The sequence below is a fragment of the Phodopus roborovskii genome, unplaced genomic scaffold, assembly GCF_943737965.1.
Source record: "Phodopus roborovskii unplaced genomic scaffold, PHOROB, whole genome shotgun sequence".
NCBI lineage: Eukaryota > Metazoa > Chordata > Mammalia > Rodentia > Cricetidae > Phodopus > Phodopus roborovskii.
In genome coordinates, this window is record NW_026126541.1 from 561,427 (window position 1) to 583,128 (window position 21,702).

The 21,702-nt window shown below is 41.7% G+C and overlaps 1 pseudogene; it reads left to right on the forward strand.

Moving 5' to 3' along the window:
• Nucleotides 1-18,354: 18,354 nt before the first annotated feature.
• Nucleotides 18,355-18,692, forward strand: LOC127233461 (60S acidic ribosomal protein P1-like; annotated as a pseudogene).
• Nucleotides 18,693-21,702: the final 3,010 nt, after the last annotated feature.

Consider the following 21,702-nt stretch of genomic DNA (forward strand, 5'->3'; position numbering starts at 1 on the left):
AACAGGCATTCATTTATTCTGTGCACAAGCCACTGTTTAACAGTATTTATTTCCCGAGTCAGAAATATTTAATTCCAATTAGGGACAGCAAATTGAAACCCAGGCAATGTCAAAGATGCAGGTCAAACAATAATGAAGAGCCGTGTGGCAAAAAACAGGGAGGGAGAACTCGGGCAAAACAATTGAGTTTCCAGTGGGCTCTTGGGAAAGTAGCTGTGCTTTAGCTAGTGCAGTGGCTTGAATGAGAAATGCCCCCAGATCTTGGATGTTTGTACTGTTTGGGGAGGTTTAGGAAGTGTGACCTTGTTGGAAGAAGTATGTTACTGGCAGTGGGCTTTGAGAATTTAGTCTCAACATTTTGAGTTTGTTCTCTCTGCTTCATGCTTACAATTCAAGATGTGAGCTTTCAGTTTCCTCTTCCTGTCCCCACACCTGCTGCTTGTTGCCATGTCTCTGCAAGCCCTTCATGGATTTTTTTTTTTATCACTTTGGAACCATAAGTCAAATAAATCTTTCCTTCTATAAATTTACTTTGGTAGTGTTTTATCACAGCAACAGAAAAGTAATGGACACAGCTGGCTTCAGTTTCCTACCCAAGGATGGATGCAACCATTCTTGCCAGTGTTGTGGGAACTTGAAATACTATGCACAAAGGCTTAGTATGCAGTAGGGACTCATGTGAATGGTGCAAAAATCATGACTGAAATAGTCATTTAACTTTGTGCATCCTAGCTGTACACACACACACACACACACACACACACACACACACACACACCCCGACCATACATCACAACCACATATTAACCTTATGGATCAACAAAATAGTTTTGTCACCTCAAAGATCCTTCATTTTGCCCTTTTATAGTCACATCTACTTCCCTTTTACTCGCTGTCTCCATTGTTACTGCAGTGATCCTGTTTTATGTTTGTATGTTTTTGTTATTTAGAGGGAGGTAGTACTGCATAGTTGTGATTTTGAGGGACGGGCCTTTTACACAGTCTCTGGAGATTCATGAAGCTATGGCACATGTTAGCAGTGTGTTCCTTTTATTACAGTACTCTAGAAGAGGTGTCACAGTGTGTTTAACCATCCATTGACTGAAGACCAAATTAGTGCTGTTATGATGGTTGGCACCGTGCACTTTTCTCTTCTCCTGCCTCCTTTCAATCATTTAGAGTCCTGGTGTATTTTTTTTTTTTGACTTAAGTCACTTGACAGGTTCATAGTAATAGTTCATTTCAAATTAGCATTTATTTCCTTAGAGAGATGATGTTGAGCATCTTTTGATGTGCTTATGTAATATGGTATGAAAAGAAGTAAAATCTGTTGTGTTTATTCAAACTTTTGCTTATTAACTGCTTTCTCTTTCCTCTAGTCCAAGGGTTTTTTTTTTTTTTTGGTTGTTTTTATTCTTACTTTTCTTCCTATTTTCCCCTCCATCCTCTCTCCCTCCTTCCTTTCTTCCTTCCTTTCCATCTTTTTTTTTTCCTTTCCATCTTTTAATCATTCATTTAGGGTGGGAAACATTCTCTTAGTTTCTCTGTATATGAGAAACTTGTGCCACCCCCGTCCTCCTTTGTCTTTTTGGCCATGATTTTGCTGTGTAATTCAAATTGGTCTTGACTTTGCAGTCCCTTGTGTCTCAGTCTCCTTTGTATTGAGATTATAGAAATAGACTACCATGCCCGGATCGTCTATTCTTGAAGAATATTTTGGTAGGTATAGAATCCTAGGTTAACAGTTTTCCTTCTTTCCTCCTTCTCTCTGTGCTCACCGTCAGTCAGCCTTTCTTTCCCTCTCTCCCCCCTGGCCTTCTCCCCTCCCCCTTCTCTCCTCTGCCTTTCCACTTAGAAAATAATGTACTATTTTCCTTCTAGTCCTCTCAGTTTTCAACAAGAGATCCACTATTATTCCGTAAATATAAGATGTCATTTTCCTCTGACTAAACGTTTGAAAGGTTTCCTTGTTAATTTTAGAAGTTTAATTATGACATGTATTCATATTTATTTATGATGTGTATTTGTCTTAGGTTTCTACTGCTGAGATAAAACACCATGGCCAAAGCAGTTTGGAGAGGAAAGGGTTTATTTGGCATACACTTCCATGTTGTTGTTCATAATCCAAGGAAGTCAGGACAGCGACTCAAACAAGACAGGGACCTGAAGGCAGGAGCTGATGCTGAGGCCATGGAGGGGTACTGCTCACTGGTTTGTTCCTCCTGGCGTGCTCAGCCTGCTTTCTTGTAGAACCCATGACCATCAGCCCAGGGGTGGCACCACCCACAATGAGCTGGCCCTCCCCCATTAATCATTAATTAAGAAAATGTCCTATAGGCTTTCCTATAGTCTAATCTTATGGAGGCATTTTCTTAATTGAGATTCCCTCCTCTCAAATGACTTTGTGTCGAGATGACATAAAACTATCCAGCATAGTATTCATGGGGCTGGATTTTGTCATATATTCGGAGTTCATTCAACTTCAGTTTTTTATTTTTTTATTTTTTGCAGGGCATGGTGACACACACTTTTAATCCCAGCACTGGGAAGGCAGAGGTAGTCTGTGAGTTCTAGGACAGCCTGGACAGTCTACATTGTGAGTTCCAGAACAGCCAGGATTACATAGAGAGATCCTACCTCAAAAACCAAAAACAAAGAGACAACAGATTTATTTTCTCTGTGTGTGGCCCTGAGTAAGTTTATGTGCTTGTGTGTAGGTACCTTAGGAGGCCAGAAGAGGCCCAAGATCTCCTGGAACCAGAGTTGCGGTTAAGAACTAGCTGATGTGTTTGCTGAGAACTTAACTCTTATCTACTCTTAACTGCTGAGCTATTGTGAGAGCCAAAGTTATGATTTAAGTTTTAATTACTGTGTCTAAGAGATCTATGAAAAGAAACTGCCTCTGACTTGTAAGGCCCTTGCCCAAGGACAGATACTTCCTGAAATTCTGGGAGCTATTGTTTATTGAAGATAACAAGCTATAAGTTTTCACTTCCCTAAACACGTTTATTTGACCCGTGTGCACTGGGTATGCTTGATCACATGTGGGTACAAAGTATGTGGACAGGAAACATGTCAGGATGTATGCTTGCCATTGATTCCACCTGATGGGAAATGTGAATTATGGGTTTTGTCTTTTTAAGCCTCTGCAAAACATGACTCATGGCCATTTCCTGGGAACCTCGGGATGGTCCTGTCCAGAGCCTACCCTCCTGGCCAGTATTTAATTACAGCTTCTTTAAAGTTGGCTCAAAATTGTGGCAGTAGTCTTATTCTTCACCAGTGGAGCCCTTCACTCAGCTTTTTAAAGTTGTAGGTCGATGCATTTTTTTTTTAAACCCAGAAACTTTCGGCCATTGTTTCTTTTAGTACTTTTCAGGCTCTTTTTCTTTTGTTGTGGAATATCAGTTAAAGATGTGTCACATTTGTTTAATGATGCAGAGATGCGCTGCATTATTTTATGTTGAGTTTGTTTAACTCTGTGAGGCTGTGTTAATTTACCTCTCTAAAACACCTGATTGGTCTAATAAAGAGCGGAATGGCGAGTAGCCAGGCAGAAGAAAGGATAGGTCAGGCTGGCAGGCAGAGTGAATAAATAGGAGGATCTTGGAAGAGATGATGGAGGAGTGAGGACAAAAAGGAGAGAAAATGTCAGGGTTCAGCCACCCAGCTACACAGCAAGTCACTGAGGAAGAAGAAACAGAATAGAGAAGGATAAAAGCCCGGAGGCAACAGGTAGACAGGAAATTTAAGTCAAGAAAAGCTGGCTAGAAACAAGTTAAGCTAACGCCAGGCATTCATAAGTAAGAATAAGCATCCCTGTGGTTTATTTGGGAACTAGGTGGCCCCTAAGAGTAAAGAGTTTAAAAAAAAAAAAAAAAAAACAAACCAACCAACAACACTCTTTTCCCTTTGGATTTTGATCTTATCAATGCCAGATCTTTTATCATAGCATCAGAAATAGAATTACTTATAACATTTCTATCTGTTGTCCAGGTTGGAGTTTCTATCAGTCTGTTACCCCGAAAAACTCTTCTGATTATCCCCCGCTGCCTCTATTTTGCTAGGAGCCTATCTACTAAGCTTTTTGCCTCACACATATTTTTATAATTTCAATAACAGTATCAAGTAACTGTATGTGTGCATGTGCACAGGCATGCATGAGCATGGCAATCAGAGGACAGTTTTGTGGAGTTCTTCTGGGGATTAAACTCTGGCTGTGAGGCTTGGTAGCAAGTGCTTTTAACCACTGGGTCATCTCACCAGCCCTAGTTCAAAGCTGTCTTTGTACCTTTATTTCTTTGGTGAGATGTTCTGTCTTCCCATTGTCTTCCCCTAACCTTATTAGGACTGTGTGTTCAGCATTTTAGTTTGCTTGGATTTCTTCTGCAGGGAAAGCTGCTTTGATCCTGCCAGGTGGAGGAAGAAGTTGAGCTTTTCATTTGATACCTGCTGACACATGAGACGAAGGACTCTTCACTACTACTAGGTAGTGGATTTGGCTCCCTGTCTGGCCTTCACTGGCATTGTGGGGGTGAGGATCCGTGTTCATTATCACCTGGCAGGGATAGAATGAAGTTTCTGACTTCCTGCTTAGCCTTCAATGATAGTGTCTGAGCAAGAATGTTGGGACATCTGGATATAGTTTCATGCAGTGGAAATTCACTTTGCCCTTGCTAATACTGGAGGCACAGCGGACAGATTTTATTGTCATGTTGTTAGAAGTAGAGTGGCCTTTGGTTAAAGTTCTCTGTCTTACTGGGCTTGTTCTTTGATGGCATTTAGTAGAGGTCATCCTTTTCTGTGGATGTGTTGTGGGGATGAGGTATTAAAGATTGAACCAAGATGATTGGCGTAAGAAATTTCTTTTTATTATTAACATATTTTTTAAAAAATAGATTATCTGGGAATTTACACATCATGCACCTCAATCCCACTCATTTCCCAGTCCCTCTGTATCCACCCTTCATCCTAAAAAAATAAAAAAATAAGGCAAAAATAAAATTAAAAATGCAAACAATCATACTAATTAACAAAACAAACAAAAAAGTGCTTTATTCCTCCGTCTTTCCTGACTCTCCATCATCTCTTTATTCATCTTGGTGGCATTGGGAGCCAAATGTTCATTGTATAATGTGTAGTTGGTCAGGTTGAAGAAAAAAATAAGGCAAAAATAAAATTAAAAATGCAAACAATCATACTAATTAACAAAACAAACCCACGTAAAGGTGGGGGAGAAGTGACTCCACAAATTTGTCCTCTATTCTCCACACACATGCTGTGACATTGCCCCATAATAAAATTATATAACTTTGAAAAAACGGAGAAAAATTAAGGACCCAGGTTCCAAATGTCCCTTTCAAGGACCCGCCCCCAATGACATAACTTCCTCCAACTGTGTTTATCTCTTAAAGGTTTCGCCACCCCAGTGCCTTTGGGTTGGGGATAAATCCTTCTACTAGTGGGGAATATTTAAGATCTAAACTATATAAATTGGAGATGTGGCTCAGAGGTTAAGAAGTACTGGCTGCTCTTCCAGATGTTCTGAGTTCAATTCCTAGCAACTACATAGTGACTCACAACCATCTGTAATGATATCTGGTGTCCTCTTTTGGCCTGCAGGCAAACACATAGGCAGGACACTGTATACACAATATATACATCTTTAAAAAAGGGATGATCCAAGTTTATAGCAAAGTCTTTCTTTCATCAGACAGCTTGAATAGAGGCCTAATCCGAGTTTTTTAGAAAAGTATTTTTTTTTTTTTTTTTTACTTAATGTGTATGAATGTTTTGTTAGCATGTACGTAGGAGTTGGGGCCTGAATCCAGATCTTCTGTAGAACAATAAATACATTCATGCATGGAGATGTCACTCCAGCCCCTGTGGTTGTTCCTGTGGTTCTTCTAATATCACCCAGACATACATACATCGGAGTGGGAGTAATTAACGGATTGCAGGGCAAAGGTCCCAGACCCCTGCCTCTCTTCCCTTGGGTATTGATTTTATCTGTCTGATTGTAATGTTTCTGCCCCCAACCTTAGCTTGTGAGGAGATGGGATACGGCCAATGTGATCACTTACCTGGGATGGCAGCGACTAAACATGAAGAATGTGCTGGAAGACACAAAAGGACAGTGATCAGAAAGGCTTTTTCTTTCAGCCTAAATCATAATGTTTTGGGCGTCGGCTAGAGTTTTCCAAGTTATTTATAACTGTCCATCCCTGTTAGGAGATATATGCCTTATCTAAAAATAGATCATCACTTCCTAATCAGATGATAAATGTGTGTCCCAAATGGAAGCCCCACAGTTAGCCACCTTGTTAGCAGATGTTTAGGTGAGTAATGAATCTATTACTAGCAGGACGTTGGATCAGATGTCTCAAGATGCTCAGTGTTTGCATGTTGTGCTCTTTAGATTTTCTTGGGACCCTTTATGATACTGAAGTAGCCCTCACCGCCTAGGTTCTTCAGGATGGCATTTAAATGACTTTTTACTACAGCACGCACTGGAAATATGCTGCATCTTGTTGAAGTTTATGCCGAAACCAGGCTCTTGCTCTTCCATTTTTTCTTCGGGGATTTCAGTGACGCATCTAAGCCACAGGCTTAGCAGGTGTCCAAAACTCATCCCCTCTTTCCATTCTTAGACAGTTCTCAGAGTAATGAAGCTGATGTGAAGCTCCTCATTAGTGATATCTGAGAAGTAGTGCTGTGGCCAAGAGAAATTCTGCACCTGTGTTTCTTGCTTGTCCCTGTAACTGCCTCACTCCCCATCCCCAGTGCCTCAGCCAGTTGCTAATCCCTAGTAGATGGCCAATTAAAAGCCAGTTGGCTGCCTGGAACCAACCTGTTGGCTTTTCCCTTCTGGGTACGGCCTTCTGCATTGTTGCTCTGTTCTGAGTGAACCATATGGCTCTGCAATAAGTGAGTCAATCAAAAGCCTACTATTTTCAAAGTAAGTGATTTTATGAATGAAACCCAGAGCAGGAACACAATTATTCCATCCAAAGAAAGACTAATTAAACACAGGCCTGCCGTGTGCACATTTACAGGGAGACCTGAAGGTGTTCAGCTGTGGGGAGACACATTGCTCATTCCTAGAGTAGGGTGAGAGGAGGAAGTCTTCATCATGTTTGTAATGATCAAAGATATTCTTAAAATCAGTCCTTTCATTAACCGTATGATGAATGAGGCTGACTTAGTGGGACATTTCAAGCAGCATGAATTAATTATGCATTGCTTCAAATGACCAACCAGCCTTTCTTTATCCAGCTCCCTCACATCCTTTTGGACAAAGGGCCAGAGGCAGCTCAGTTCACACCATACAATGATAAATAGTAGGTAACAAAAGATGGCTTCATGCCACTTTTTTTTGAGAACCGCTTTGGGATTTGTGAGAACCATTTGTGCGAGTCTGGCTACTCCTGCCTGGCCTTGCAGCAGTATCAAAATTAGGGTAGACACCCAGGAGGCCAACCATCTCAAGTGTGACAGGACTGTCCCTGTTTCTGTACTGGGAGTTCCTTGGAACTCTCATTTCCTGTGAAAAGCCCTAATTGCCAGAGACAGAAATAAAAAGTTGTGGAAAAACTACAAGAGCCCAACTGTTTTTAAGTTGAACGGTATTGAGCAGGGCATTCTCCTTCTGTGATTACTGTGGCTATCCCCCCCCCCCCCAGACCCCCCACCAACTTCTGATGGTAGGAACCACAGGTAACCTTTTAAAGATGCCTTTGATCAGTACCTGGTCTGAAATTCATATAGACAGAGGCCTGACCTCTGGATTTGGGGACCTGAGTGTGACTTCTCATTTGAATTTGTGTTAGTCCTATGGCCTAGGGAAGCTATCTACTTGTTCTGAGATTCAGTTTCCCTATAAGCAGTGGGGATGCTAAGAGCACCCCAGAGATGTGCAAGCAAGCATCAAGTGAGGCACTATGTGTAATGTTGACTGGAGGGCTCTGTCAGAGTGAGTGCCCAACAGTTACAGAGTTGATGTGTGTGCTTGGGGATGGCACTGCCTGTATGCTGTGCTCAGATCTCCTATGAGTGCACAAAAGATGGTGGAAACTTACCTTGCATGAGGCAGAGAGACATGGGATGAATGCTCTGGATCCCCTCGCAGATAGGTCTGAACTCCGTCATCTGGGCAGGGAAAGTGGGGAAGGAGACTAGCCAGAGCCCTCCAAACACATGTTTAGAAGCATCCTTTTCCCTGTTGGCAATAATGCACGTGCCCAAATATTTATGGAACGGGCTCCTTATTTGTGATTACATGACGTAGACAGCAACAGATCTCTGGGATTGAAGTACCTTGGAAAACATGGGTGCTATGTAGCTCAGTTGTCCCCCTCCAACCTTCGTATGTCTGCCTAGTGAATCCTAGGTGTGCTCCATCCAAAGTGTGTTTTCTGGCCTGGCAGGGCACCATGGCTGCTTCAGCCCCAAATGAACATGCAGACACTTTATTAGTTATAAAGCTGTTGGCCAGTGACTAGCATTTCTTATCGACTAGCTCTGTCTTAATTATTAACCCGTAACTACTAATCTATGTATTTTCCCATGGTCTTATCTTAGTGGGGAATGTGGGACCTGCAACTCCTTTGCCTGCTACATGATGACTTCTCAGTGTCTCTGCAGAGAAGAGAGCGATTTCCTGTTTGTCCCTGCTTATATTCTGATTCTGTCCAGCTATGTCACTTCCTGTCTGGCCAATCAGTGAATCAGTGTTTTATTAATTAACCAATAACAGAAACATACACAGAAGAACATTCCCCATCAAAAGTGTGTAATATCTTCAGCAACAGGATCATCCGTCCAACCGTGGAGGACAACCAACAGTAATGGCAATAGCTTGTGTTGTCTTAGGAGTCTCTAGGGTCTAGAGACTCCCACGTTGGCACTGAAATTTTCATTTAATAACTCATGTGTTTTGGGTAACACGAAAAATAGAAAAACCCAGAGACAGATATTGGGATTTAGGCTTTAAGTTGAAGATCAGAGGAGCAAAGCAGCCAAGCCAGTAGACCTTACCTCTACACAACTGAAATGGCTGTACTGTCTCCACAAATCCTCAGAGGCAAAAGCTCTGAGTTCCAGTCTCCTCCTCTTTTTATTCCTTTTAGTCCCCTCTCTACCCAGTCCTATCCTCCTGTCTCTACCTCCCTAGTGCTGGGATTAAAGGCATGTGACCCCAGGTGCCAAAATCACCTTTGTGTGTGAGCCGTTTCTTTTAGGACTGGATCAATTTCGTGTAGTCAGTGTGGCCTTGAACTGACAGACATCCTTCTATCTCTTAATCCTGAGTCCCTGGGATTAAAGGTGTGTGCCATCGCTGCCTAACTTCTATAGCTAACTAGTGTGGCTGGCTTTGCATTCTGAACCCTCAGGCAAGCTTTATCCAATCATAATATATCACCACAATTCTGGGAGAGGCATTATCCACCCATGCAGGGATGTTCAGACTCCTTTCTTTCTTTTTAAAAAAGGATTTATTTATGTACTATATATACGGTGTTCTGTCTGAAAATATGCCTGCAGGCCAAAAGAGGGCACCAGATCTCATTGCAGATGGTTGTGAGCCACCGTGTGCTTGCTGGGAATTGAACTCAGGACCTGTGGAAGAGCAGGCAGTGCTCTTAACATCTGAGCCATCTCCCTCAAACTTTTTTTTTTTTAACTGTGTTTTTAATTAGCTTATGGAAACAGTGGGATTCTATAGTCTTTTTCATACACATCCTTTTCATGTGTTTGTTTCCTGTTGTCTTTTTGGCTCTTTGTGGTGTACAAATATTTTGATCAGTTTTTAAACAGTGGGTTTTTGTTCTTACAGTTGAGTTTTGAAAGTTACATTGTATAACCTGTATCCAGGATTCTTTTTTGGATATATTTTTGTTTACTTTTATTTTCCAACCTGTTTTGTAGTTGGAATTTTCTTTGGGCTACCGACCAACTTCCAAATAAAGACACAGAGACTTATTATTAATTATGAATGCTTGACCTTAGCTTTGGCTTGTCCCACTAGTTTTTTTTTTTTTTTAACTGAATTTAACCTGTTTCTACTCATCTACGTTTTGCTTTGGGGCTTCTTTCACTCTGTATGTTCTACTTTCTGCTGCTTCTGTGTCTGTCTGTCTGGCCCCTGGTGTCTTCCTGGCATCTCTTCCCCTGACTCCCCCAGCCCTCCCCACCCCCTTGCCTAAATTTCTTTTCCTACTTACTCTTCCTTTCACGAAGCCCTGCCTATACCTCACTATTGGTCATCCAGCTTTTTATCAGACCACTCAGGTGCCTTAGATAGGAAAAGTAAAGCAACATCTTTACATATTTAAACAGATGTAATACATTTTCATAGCTAAGCAAATATTCTTCCACATAAACAGATACAACACATCTTTGCATAGTTAAAAAACATTCTGCAACAGTGTTTGCTTTTTATTTTCCCTCTTCAGTCATTAGTATTCTCTATTGTTTCTTTTATATATTTGCTTCTTTTGATGACAACATAACACTGTCTTGGTAACTGTAGCCTTTTCCAACTTTAGCTACTATTTCAAAATACTACCCTGTCTTAGTTTCTTTTCTATTGCTGTGATAAGACACCATCACCAAGGAAACTTAGAAAGTTGGACCAAAGGAGCATCTGAGAGAGAGAGAGAGAGAGAGAGAGAGAGAGAGAGAGAGAGAGAGAGAGAGAGTGAGAGAGAGAATACTGAGAATTACATGAGTCTTTTGAAGCCTTCAAACTAGCCCCAAACCTCCTCCAACAAGGCCATACCTACTAACCCCTCCCAGTAACCAGCTGGGTACTAAGTATTCAAGTACATGAGCCTATTCGGCCATTCTCATTGAGACCATTACATCCTACAATATCGAAACGTGATGAGCATTTGTCTTATTCCTGATTACATGGGGAAAGAATTTCAGATGATGATGATTTTGTTTTGTTTTGTTTGAGAGAGGGTCTCATTAAGTAGCAATGACTAGCCTTGAACTCCCTATGTAGACCATCCTAGCCTTGAATGCATAGAGATCTTCCTGCCTCTGGCTCCTGAATGCTGGGGTTAAAGGCAGTTCAGTAAAAACACAAGTAAGGCAAATATTGTTTTGTTTTGTTTTTTACTCAGCAGCCTCTTTTCTCCCAGCGTGCATCAGGTAACCAGGCAGCCTAGTAAACAACAGAGGAATGAATGCAAGCAAGCAGCTTTTGGTTTGCTGTCCCACTTTCTCTATGGTTTCCTGCTAAGAGAAGCTTTTAACATCAGTTGCTTAGGGCTGCAAGTCAAGGAGAGAGTTTAAGTTTAATTGCACAGAAACAGAACCTGGCGCTCCCAGTGCTCTGTGGCAGCAGGAAAGTTTACTTTTCCCTGAGGATGAGCAAATGGGCTGATTACCTTTGTCTTTATCTTCTCAGGGGAAACACAAGCAGTAAATCTCTGAGCTAAGATCTTGGGTTAATAAACTGGATTGAAGGTAAATGCAAGAAATTTGAGAATCTTTTAGTACAGGGTTAGTTTAGGTTATTCTTCTCTATCTGCCGGTGAGGTAAAACCAGGGCATGCATACTTTTTTCTATCCATCTGGGCAGCTATGAATCAACAGCTTTGGGCGTGTAGTAATTCTATGTTCTTAGATATCTGGGAATGTCTTAGATAGAATGCTTTTTCCGGGCTCTAAACATTGATCAGTTGACTATCAATAAGGATAATTTCAGGAAGGCAAATCTCTGTAATTACACAGGAAAGGGGAACAAAGACCTGATAGTGGGAAACAGGTCGCACACGTAGCTAAATGATGTAATCAGTAAGCTAGAACCTGGTAATGGAGAATAGGTTTCACACATAGCTAGGGAATATGATCATTAAACTACCTGGTATTGGAAAACAGGTTTCACAGATAGCCAGGGAATGTAATCAGTAAATTCCAAATGCATGGGAGAAATTATGCCCAGTAAATGATCAGATAGTGTTGAACTGTTGGAAGTAAATCCCAAGTTTCTTACAGAAAGGAATAAGCTACTAAAAGGGTCTACAGCAAGAAACAGCCACTTTTATTCATAAGACTATAACACCAAATACCTCCTTCGTATTGGTTTAAATCCTCCATGCAGAGCCCCTGGCTCTGGTGGGTCATCTCAAGAAATGATGGCTGTATAATTACTGTGTGATGTTTCGGTTTGTAGCAGTAAAAAGGGATTATTACAATATCCCACTTGATTTATAGATTTTTTTTTCCTTCCTGTGTTTGACATTCTGCTACTTGGGGCAGAAACATTTGGAATTATTCTATCCTCAGAACAGGCTTGTTTCTTATTATGAAACTATTTTATTTATTCCTGGCAATGTTCTTTGCTTGGAGAAGTATTATGTATGTCTATAGTCTTGGCACTTGAGAGAAAGAGGCAGGAGGATCAGAAGTTCAAGGTCATCCTTTCCTATGTAGTGAGTTTAAGACTAAGGTCTCAAACAACAATGAAAAGGTCATCTTACTTTTCTTTCCTATTGTTTCTGAGGAGAAATATGTTGTAATTCTTCTCTTTGTTCTTTTGTATGTATTATGTCATTTTAAACTCTGGCTGCCTATAAGATCTTTTTCTTTATAATTGATTTTGAACAATTTGACTGTAACGCACCTGGGAGCTGTTTTCTTTATGTTTCTTAGGTTTTATTGTGCTAAAGCCTTTTGGGTCTATGAGTTAAAGTTTTCATTAAATTTGGAAAACTTTTATCCGGGATTTCTTCAACTATGTCTTTCCCTTGCCCTCTGTCTTCATTTGGGTTTCTATTGCTGTGAAAAGACACTATGACCACAGTAAGTCTTATACAGGAAAACACTTAATTGGGAGTGGCTTGCAATTTCAGAGGTTTAGCTCATTATCTTCATTGTGGAACATGGTGGCATCTGCGCAGACATCGTACATGAAAAGGAGCCGAGAGGTCTATATCTGGATCCATTGGCAGCGGCAGGAACCCGTGTACTGGGCACACATACCTTGAGCATATAGGAGACCTCAAAGCCTGCCCCCACAGTGACCTACTTCCTCTAACACAGCCACGCCTACTCAACAAGGCCACACCTCCTAAGAGTTCCATTCCCTATAGGCCAAGTGTTCAAATATGAGTCTGTAGGGGCCATAGCTATTCAAACCACCACACTCTCCTTTCTCGTCTCTTCCTTACACATTGACTAAGTTGCTTAATGTCTCACAGTTTACTGATACTTGTTTTTCTAAAAGTTCTTTTTTTATTTTTGTTTTTACAAGCTTTTCATTTTTACGTCTTCTCTGATGTTTAATTTGCCGTTGATTACACTGACTATATTCCCTCCATCTTCCTTCTCGGGCTGCCATGGAGTGTTTCTGCCCTTGAAGTTCTTCCATAGCCTTCATTCCAGTGTACTTCTCTACCTCTCTTCAATCCCTGACTTCTCCTAGCCCCAATCTTCTTTATCCCAGGTGTGTCACAGGTACACAATGCATGGCATTTCTATAAGGAGGCACATTTCTGACCAGGACACACATTGTACAACTTTAGTCAGTGACTCCTATTGTCCTCTGGAAGTGTTTTCAAGGGGTTTTCAGTTCCTGCCTCTATAAACCCTTCTTTCTACATACTGGTTGGGTATTTTCTTCTGTGTCCTCATGAGCATGTGCTTCCTCTCATCACTATTGTACCTGTTGTTTTATTCTTGGTAATCAACTCTGAACGGGTCCCACCTTGTTAGCTCATGACACTTTTGGAAAGGCACCTGGATAAGAGCTCAGAGTCTCATGAAAAATGTTCTGTGTGCCATCTTGGTGTGTGCTCCCCAGCCCTTTCTCCTTGGTTCACTGCAGACTTACTTATGTTCTTCTAGCTAAACTAGAACCTTCAATTTCAAGTCAGTAAGTCTTGGGATAGGTAGAAGACTTACCAAGGAAGCCTGGGTATCAAGGCCTCCTAAGAGCCAGCCCCACCCAGGAGAATCAGATACTATGAAGAGCTGCAAGAGATAGAGGTAAAAGTAAAAAAGCATAGAGGATGTGCACATAACACCAACATCTGTGTCCTGAAACACTGGGATCACACTTTTCTGTCTGCTGGAAACGGTCATTCCTTTTGATGAATGGATTTTGAATTGATTTCTCCAAGTTGCTTCCTTGTCTAAAGCACAATTTTGAGTCTCGTCATCTTGAAAATGTTCTGAAAATAACATTGTGATGAATATGATCATGTGATCCATCAAATATTAACACAGTATATTTATACTTTCTGAGGGAAGGCAAGAACCCCCTGGGTTTACATCACATCTAACTTGAACTCTTGTGGAAAGACAGTCTAGATTAAGGAAACATTTGAATCCCAATGGATACTTCCAATAATTCATCAGATCTCATGAACTACAGTTATAGATGGTTGTGACATTCCATGTGGGTTATGGGAATTGAACTTAGAAGAGCAGTAAATGGTCTTAACTGCTTTGCCATCTCTCCAGCACCATAATTTCAGTAACTCATGTCTCCTTAAGACTAATTATGGCTTCTAACTACAGAGAAAGAAGATCTTTGGCGTAAGTGTGTGTAATTTGCTAGGGAACAGGTATCTATGGTTGGCATGGCTGAAGACACAGACTTGAGACTACCTTCAGCACTGATTCTCACCACAACTAGAAGTGGGCCACCCAACAGTAGCCCCTTCATGGTCAGAGGGCTAATTGACTGAGTAGTCCCCTGTCCCAGCCCTGACCTCTAGAGCCCTATGTCCGCCTCTGCCAGGATCCATACCAGCACAGCCTTGCTCTCTATCTAACACTTTCCAAGACAGAGTCTAGTGAATGTACTTCTCTCTCCATGTACCTTAGTTTTGAACAAGTGATCACAGAACCTGACTTACATCTCAAAGTCTAGCTGCAAGAAAGTTTGAGAAAACATTGTGTGTTTTCCTACCTCTGTGCAGAAGGCATCTGGAATAAATGTGGAAAAAACATTGTCCTTGTATGAATTCTTCTTGATGTCTTGCCAGCAGAAGTGCTCAGTAAATGTTTATTTAAACAATGTTCACTTAGATTCGATTTTGTACCAATTATTGAGTATTTTTGCACCAATGTTCATGAGGGATATTGGTCTGTGATTCTCTTTCTTCGTTGTGTCTTGGGTACCATGGTAATGGTAGCTTCGAGAAAAAGAGTTTGGCAATGACCTTTCTGTTTCTACTGTGTAGAACACTTTGAGGAGTATTGGTATTAGCTATGCTTTGATTACCTGGTAGAATTCTGCACTGAAAACATCTGGCTATTGGGCCTTTTTTGTTTGGGAGACTTTTGATGACTGCTTCTATTTCATTAGGCATTATAGGTCTATTTAAGTTGCTTATCTGTTCTTGATTTAAGTTTGGTAAGTGATGTCTATCCAGAAAATTGTCAATTTCTGTTAATCTTTCAAATTTTGTGGAGTACAGGTTTTCAAAGTATGACTTGATGAGTCTCTGGATTTCCTCAGTGTTGGTTGTTATGTCCCCTTTTCATTTCTGATTTTGCTGATTTGCATGTTCTCTCCCTGCCTTTTGGCTAATTTGGATAAAGGTTTTTCTATCTTGTTGGCTTTCTCGAAAAACCAACTCTTTGTTACATTAATCTTTGTATTGTTTTCCCAGTTTCTACTTTATTGATTTCAGCCCTCAAATTGATTATTTCCTGGCATCTACTCCTCTAGGTGAGTTTGCTTCTTTTTGTTCTAGGGCTTTCAGTTGTGCTGTTAATTCTCTAATGTGACTATCCTTCATTTTCTTCATGTGGGCATTTAGTGCAATGAACTTACCTTGTAGTACTGCTTTCAAAGTGTCCCATAAGTTCAGGTATGTTGTGTCTTCATTCTCATTGAATTCTAGGAAATCTTTAATTTCTTTCTTTATTTCTTCCTTGATCTAGGAATGGTACAATTGTGCATTGTTCAGTGTCCATGAATTGGTAGGGTTTCTGCAATTTGTATTGTTGTTGTATTCCAACTTTAAAGCATGGTGATATGATAAGATACAGGGGGCTATTCCAACTTTTTGTATCTATTGAAGTTGGTTATGTTGATTATGTCGATTTTAGAGAAGGTTCCATGTGGCACTGAGAAAAAGGTATATTTTGTGTTTGGATGGAATGTTCTATAGCTGTCTGTTAAACCCAATTGGGACGTAACTTCTGTTAGTTATTTTGTTTCTTTGTTAAGTTTCTGTCTGGTGGTCCTGTCTAGCGGTGAGAGTGGGGTGTTGAAGTCTCCCACTCTGAGTGTGTGAGGTTTTATGTGAGCTTTGAGTATTAGTAGCACTTCTTTTATGAATGTGGGTGCCTTTGTATTTGGGGAATAAATGTTCAGAATTGAAGAAACCTGAGTGAGTGTAACCCAGTCAGAAAAGGGGAACATGCATGTACTCACTCATATATGGATTTTAGACATAGAGCAAAACCTATTAATTCTCACCACCAGAGAAACTAGGATACAAGGAGGAACTAAGAGATTCATACAAGGTCCCTCACAGAAGGGGAAAGGGACAGGATCTCCTGAGCATATTGGGAGTAGGGGGGTCAGTGAGTGGAGAGGGAGTTAGGAGAAAGAGAAGGGGAAGAGAGGAGAACATGTGGGACCAGGAAGATTGAGTCGGGGGACAAATGGACAAGAGAAGAGAAAAAAAAAAAAAAAAAAAAATACTATAATAGAGGGAGCCAGAGAAAACTGATTCTAGAGAAATGTCCAGAGACCTACAAGGATGACCCCAACTAACTGAGCAACAGTGGAAAGGTTACCTTATATGCCCTTTCCTGATAATGACATTGGTAACTAACTTATATGCCACCATAGAGCCCTCCCTCATCTAGTAGATGATGGAAGCAGAAGCAGACACCCACAGCTAAACACTGAGCCAAACTCCTGGAATCCAGATGCAAAGAGGGAGGAGTGATAAGAAAAGAGTCAAGGCAAGGCTACAGAAATCCACAGACAGCTGACCTGAACAAGGAGGAGCTAATGGGCCCCCAGACTGATAGCTGGGAAACCAACATTGGATCAACTCAGACCCCCTGAATGTGGGTCTCAGTTAGAAGGCCTGGGCAGTCTAAAGGATCTCTGACATTGGATCCAGGATGTATTCCTGGTGAATGAAAGGACCTGGTGCATGAGAGTATTCCCCATGGAGGGATAATCAGCCTAGAGACAGGAGGGAGGACCTAGACCCTACTCCAAATGACTTGATAGATTTTGATCATCCCTCCTGGAAGGCCTCGCCCTCCCTGTGGAGTGGGGGGGGATGGGATGGGAAGGGGTGGGGGGGCATGTGAGGGAGGGAGAGGGAACTGGGATTGCTATGAAAAATAACAAAAAATAATAAATACATATTAAAAAAATGTTCACTTAGGCTGAGTGGTGGTGATGCACACCTTTGATCCCAACACTTTGGAGGCAGATCTCTGAATTTGAGGCTACCCTAGTCTATAGAACAACTGGGAGTCACCTGACTCCAACTCATGACTTGTGGCTGGTTTGAGGAAGACTCTGTTTGGCTATGGACATCCTCTCAAGAGTTCTTTAAAGTTTCTTTCCTGATTTTTTTCTATTTTTATTTTTTGGAGTGTGTGTGTGTGTGTGTGTGTGTGTGTGTGTGTGTGTGTACCTTTGTATAGAGACTAAAGGTCAATGTTTGATATCTTTCTAAATTATTTTTCTGTCTTATTTTTTGAGCTAGAGTCTTCCTGAACCTGACCTTACTGATTTGACTAGCTGGTTGACCAGCAAGCTCAGGGATCCTCCTGTCTCCCTCCACTTGCCCAGCACTGGGATTACATGCATGAGAGCTGTGGTGCTGTGGCTGGTTTTTCCTTCCTTCCTTCCTTCGTTCCTTCCTTCCTCCTTCCTTCCTTCCTTCCTTCCTTCCTTTCTTTCCCTCCCTCCCTCCTTCCCTTCCTTCCTTTCTTCCTCCCTTTCTTCCTTTTAAGGTATGGTTGCCGGGGATCAAAGTGATCAGGCTTTATGTTTGTATGGACTGAAATTTACCAACTAAGCAAGCCATCTCCTCAGCCTCTCCTTACAGTTTTAAAAGTCCACAGTCCTTAGAATTTGCCCTTGAAATAGATGCAGAAAAGGAAGTTAATGGAATCAAGCCCTTAGAAGCTTTTGTTTGTGATGTGTTGCTGCCTGTTAATTTCCCCAAGAGTATCCAAAGGGATGAGTGCTTTAGAAGTTATATACAGACCCCTCTGTGTCTTTACCTAAAGGAAAGTGACTGTTCTCTTAAGAGTGTAAACTTTCCTTAGCCACCACCAAGGTACTCAGAAGCTAAGGCTGCATTGAGGTGAGTCCAGTGCCTAGCACAGTGCCAGCAGGCGCCATCATGCATGGCCTCTGTCTCTGAGCTCGCCTGCATCTACTCTGCCCTCATCCTGCAAGGTGGTGGTCATAGATGATAAGACGACTGCCCTCATTACAGCAGCTGGTGTCAATGTTGAACCTTTCTGGTCAGGCTTGTTTGCAAAGGCCCTGGCCAAGGTCAACATTTGGGAGCCTCATCTGCAGTGAGTGGGTAGGTGGGCCAGCTCCAGCAGCTGGAGCTGCACCAGCAGGCAGCCCTGCCGCCTCCACTGCTGCTGCCCCAGCTGAGGAGAACAAAGGGGAAGCAAAAAAGAAATAATCCAAGGACTCTGGTGATAGTGTGGGCTTTGGTCCTTTTGACTAAACTTTCTGTTAACCTTTCCAATAAACAGCTGAACCCGTGAAAAAGAAAAACAAAAAACAAACCAACAAAATGAGGGGCCTTAGAGAAGCCAAGATTCCATTTCACCACTGCTGGTATTTACGGCAAAACAGTTCTGATGTTTGGCCTCAGAGTCCCTTGCGTCTTTAAATTGGATAAAATGATATAAAGAAACTAAGGCTTTGAGATATGGTAGAACTCATGCCCTGTATGATATCATGGTAGGAATTTAATTTTGTTTCTTGTTATTGGGAGTCAGAGGTAGGGTTATATTTCTTGAGAAGAGAAAGTCATTAATCAAGAAAGGAACCTTTTAATCCTTCTTCCAATTTGTAATGAAACCCCGTAAAATGCCTTCTGCTGGTGACTGGAGAGTATGATCTGAGTGTGATCACCAGGGTTTTTGCAGCTGGTTTGCTGTGGTACTGTGAACCCAGTTAGGCACCGGCCTGGGCCTGCCTGCCTGACAGGGGATAGAATTGACATGACTTCTCTCAGACAGTAGGATGGTATGTAAGCATTTTGAGACTCATGGGTACTGGACAATGGCATATGGGATAGGTTCTTAGAAATCAGCCCAGAGCGTCCAAGTATATATGATGTTCTATAAACAGAAACTTTCACTATCCATGTATTGGTCCCCTTTTGTTGAGATCAGATCTTCAAACCTGGTACAAGACACAAAAGATGGGTAACCTTCCACTCCCTCCACCCCACCTTCTGTCCCTCATTCCCTGCATCCTTACTCCAGATCTGTTCTAGGTACTGAGAGATAACACACACAAACCACTTCCTGTCTTCAGGAAGCCCAGGTGCAAGAGTGACAGATATATCCTACCAGCCAGTTAAGTCACAAACAAGGTCAAGACAAGTTAAAAAATAAGTGCTTGTTTTGGTTCTGTGATTTTTAGTTAGCTGATCTAGGCTGGGCATAGCTGGAGTGGCATGGTTGGGGTCAGATTTTCCTCTAGGACCAGCTGGCCAGCCAGGGCATATCCTTCTACTCTGAGAAATGAGGCATGCTTCTAAAGATGCTTTGTGTGACTTTTTCTGGAGAGACATGAACCTGACCACCCCAGATGGGAAATCAACAACAGACCTAAGTAAAGATTCCACCAAAGTCTAACTTGGTGAACCAATGAATATATTGGGGTTACTTATAAGAGTATGGGTAAGCACTTACTTACAGGGGTATAGATGACTCAACACTGAAAAACCTACCCCAGCCTGAGTGACAACTTATAACCCTGGAGCATTCTGTCTGACCTTCAGGCAGCTTGATATATTGGAGAGTCACTTACAGGCAGCTAGATTGGTCAGGGAGTCTCCTTTCTCCAGCCATTTGCTGCCTCCATAACCTTGGGGAGGAGCCTTGTGAATATTGTTTTAAGAACTTCCTGAGACTTTTGAATTGTTTGCTTCTAGTATTTCTGAGCCTCCTTACTGGAGGGATTGACCAGACATGTTGTTGCTTTGCTTCATTGTATTGACCAAAGTACATCACATGATTCAACTCAAAAATCAAGGGTAGTAAACATGCCAGGGGAGGAGTTCTAAAGTAGTCATATGACATAGGGTGCTGGTACAGGTAGAGGTAGAGAATAGAACACTCATACAACTGGTCTCACACATTAACCATCCAAAGCACAAAGCACTAGAATCCCAATACTTTCACTTGAAAGAGACAGAAACACCTTCCAGACAAAGTTCAAGCTAAGAGCAGGGTTAGCTAGCAAGTGACACTGTTTATGTGGAGCTGGATCCAGGGGCTCAGATGAGATCGGTAGAGCTATGTTTCTCTTGTGTCCTTGTGGCACAGAATTCTGGTGTGTTGCCATTATCCTGTGGATGGCAGGTAGATAAGATGGCTCCATCAGTTCCAAGGTCTTCTGGTGTTTATTCTTGCCATGGGAACACAACTAGTCAACTAGTCTTGGGTAAGTCTTTGATTGACCCAGATTATGCCACGACTTTCTCAGAATCGATGGTGATAACGGAAGATGCAGAGTTTTCTAATTGGTTAGTCTGTGTCACATGTCCAACCTTGTGTTAAACAGGTAGAAGGATTCATAATAGCCAAACAATGCACAACTAAAATGGGGAAAGGATAGCAAATGGTTTTACTAGCCAATAGAGAGTAGTCTGTTAAATATATATGGTACAGATGCTGTCAACTTTCCTAGATGGAGTGGAATGAAAAGGTTGCTATGGAGTTTGCCTCCTGTAGCAGCCTCATCTCATTATGGTTCCACCCAATCTACAGTTTTTAGTGAGAATATTGGGGCCGGGTGTAGTGGTTTAAATAAGTATAAGAATCACTGTCACATAGATCCTGTGCTCCAAGTACCTCTTCTCAGAAGGTACCTGAAAACTTTGGCACCTTGGGGTCTCCAACACAATCTAGGCTTCACCTTCACAGCTTCACACAATAGCTTCTCTGAGCTTCCATGCAAGGGCACGCCTGATACATACACTTGGCATTGGTGACTTTTATTAGTCATGAAGGGAGACTTCACAATCCTTTTTTATATTCCTGACTCTGAAACCAGAATCTCATGGCTGAAGATGCCACCTTCTGATGCTTGATGAGGCTGCAATTTGGTCTCTACCTTTCTGTTGTTGATGGTTTTCTTCACTGCTTAAGCTTTTCTTTAATTCATTTATGCAAGTTGGAACTGAGTAGGGTCTTGTGTAACTTGAATAATAAAAACCCAGAGACAGATATTAGGGTTCAAGGTGAAGATCAGAAAAGCAAAGCAGCCAACAACTAGAGAGTTCTCACTTCTACCAACACTCAGACTGAAGGGGTGATTATGTCCTCTGATTGCTCCTCAGACTGCCTAGACTGCAATTCTCTCCACCAAAATCCTCAACTCCTCTCTGAGACTGCACTGCACTCCTTATATTCTCTCTAGTGCTGAAATTAAAGTCTTGAGCTCTAATTCTCTTTTAGACTGATTCATTCTCTTGTAGGCCAGGGTGGCCTTGAACT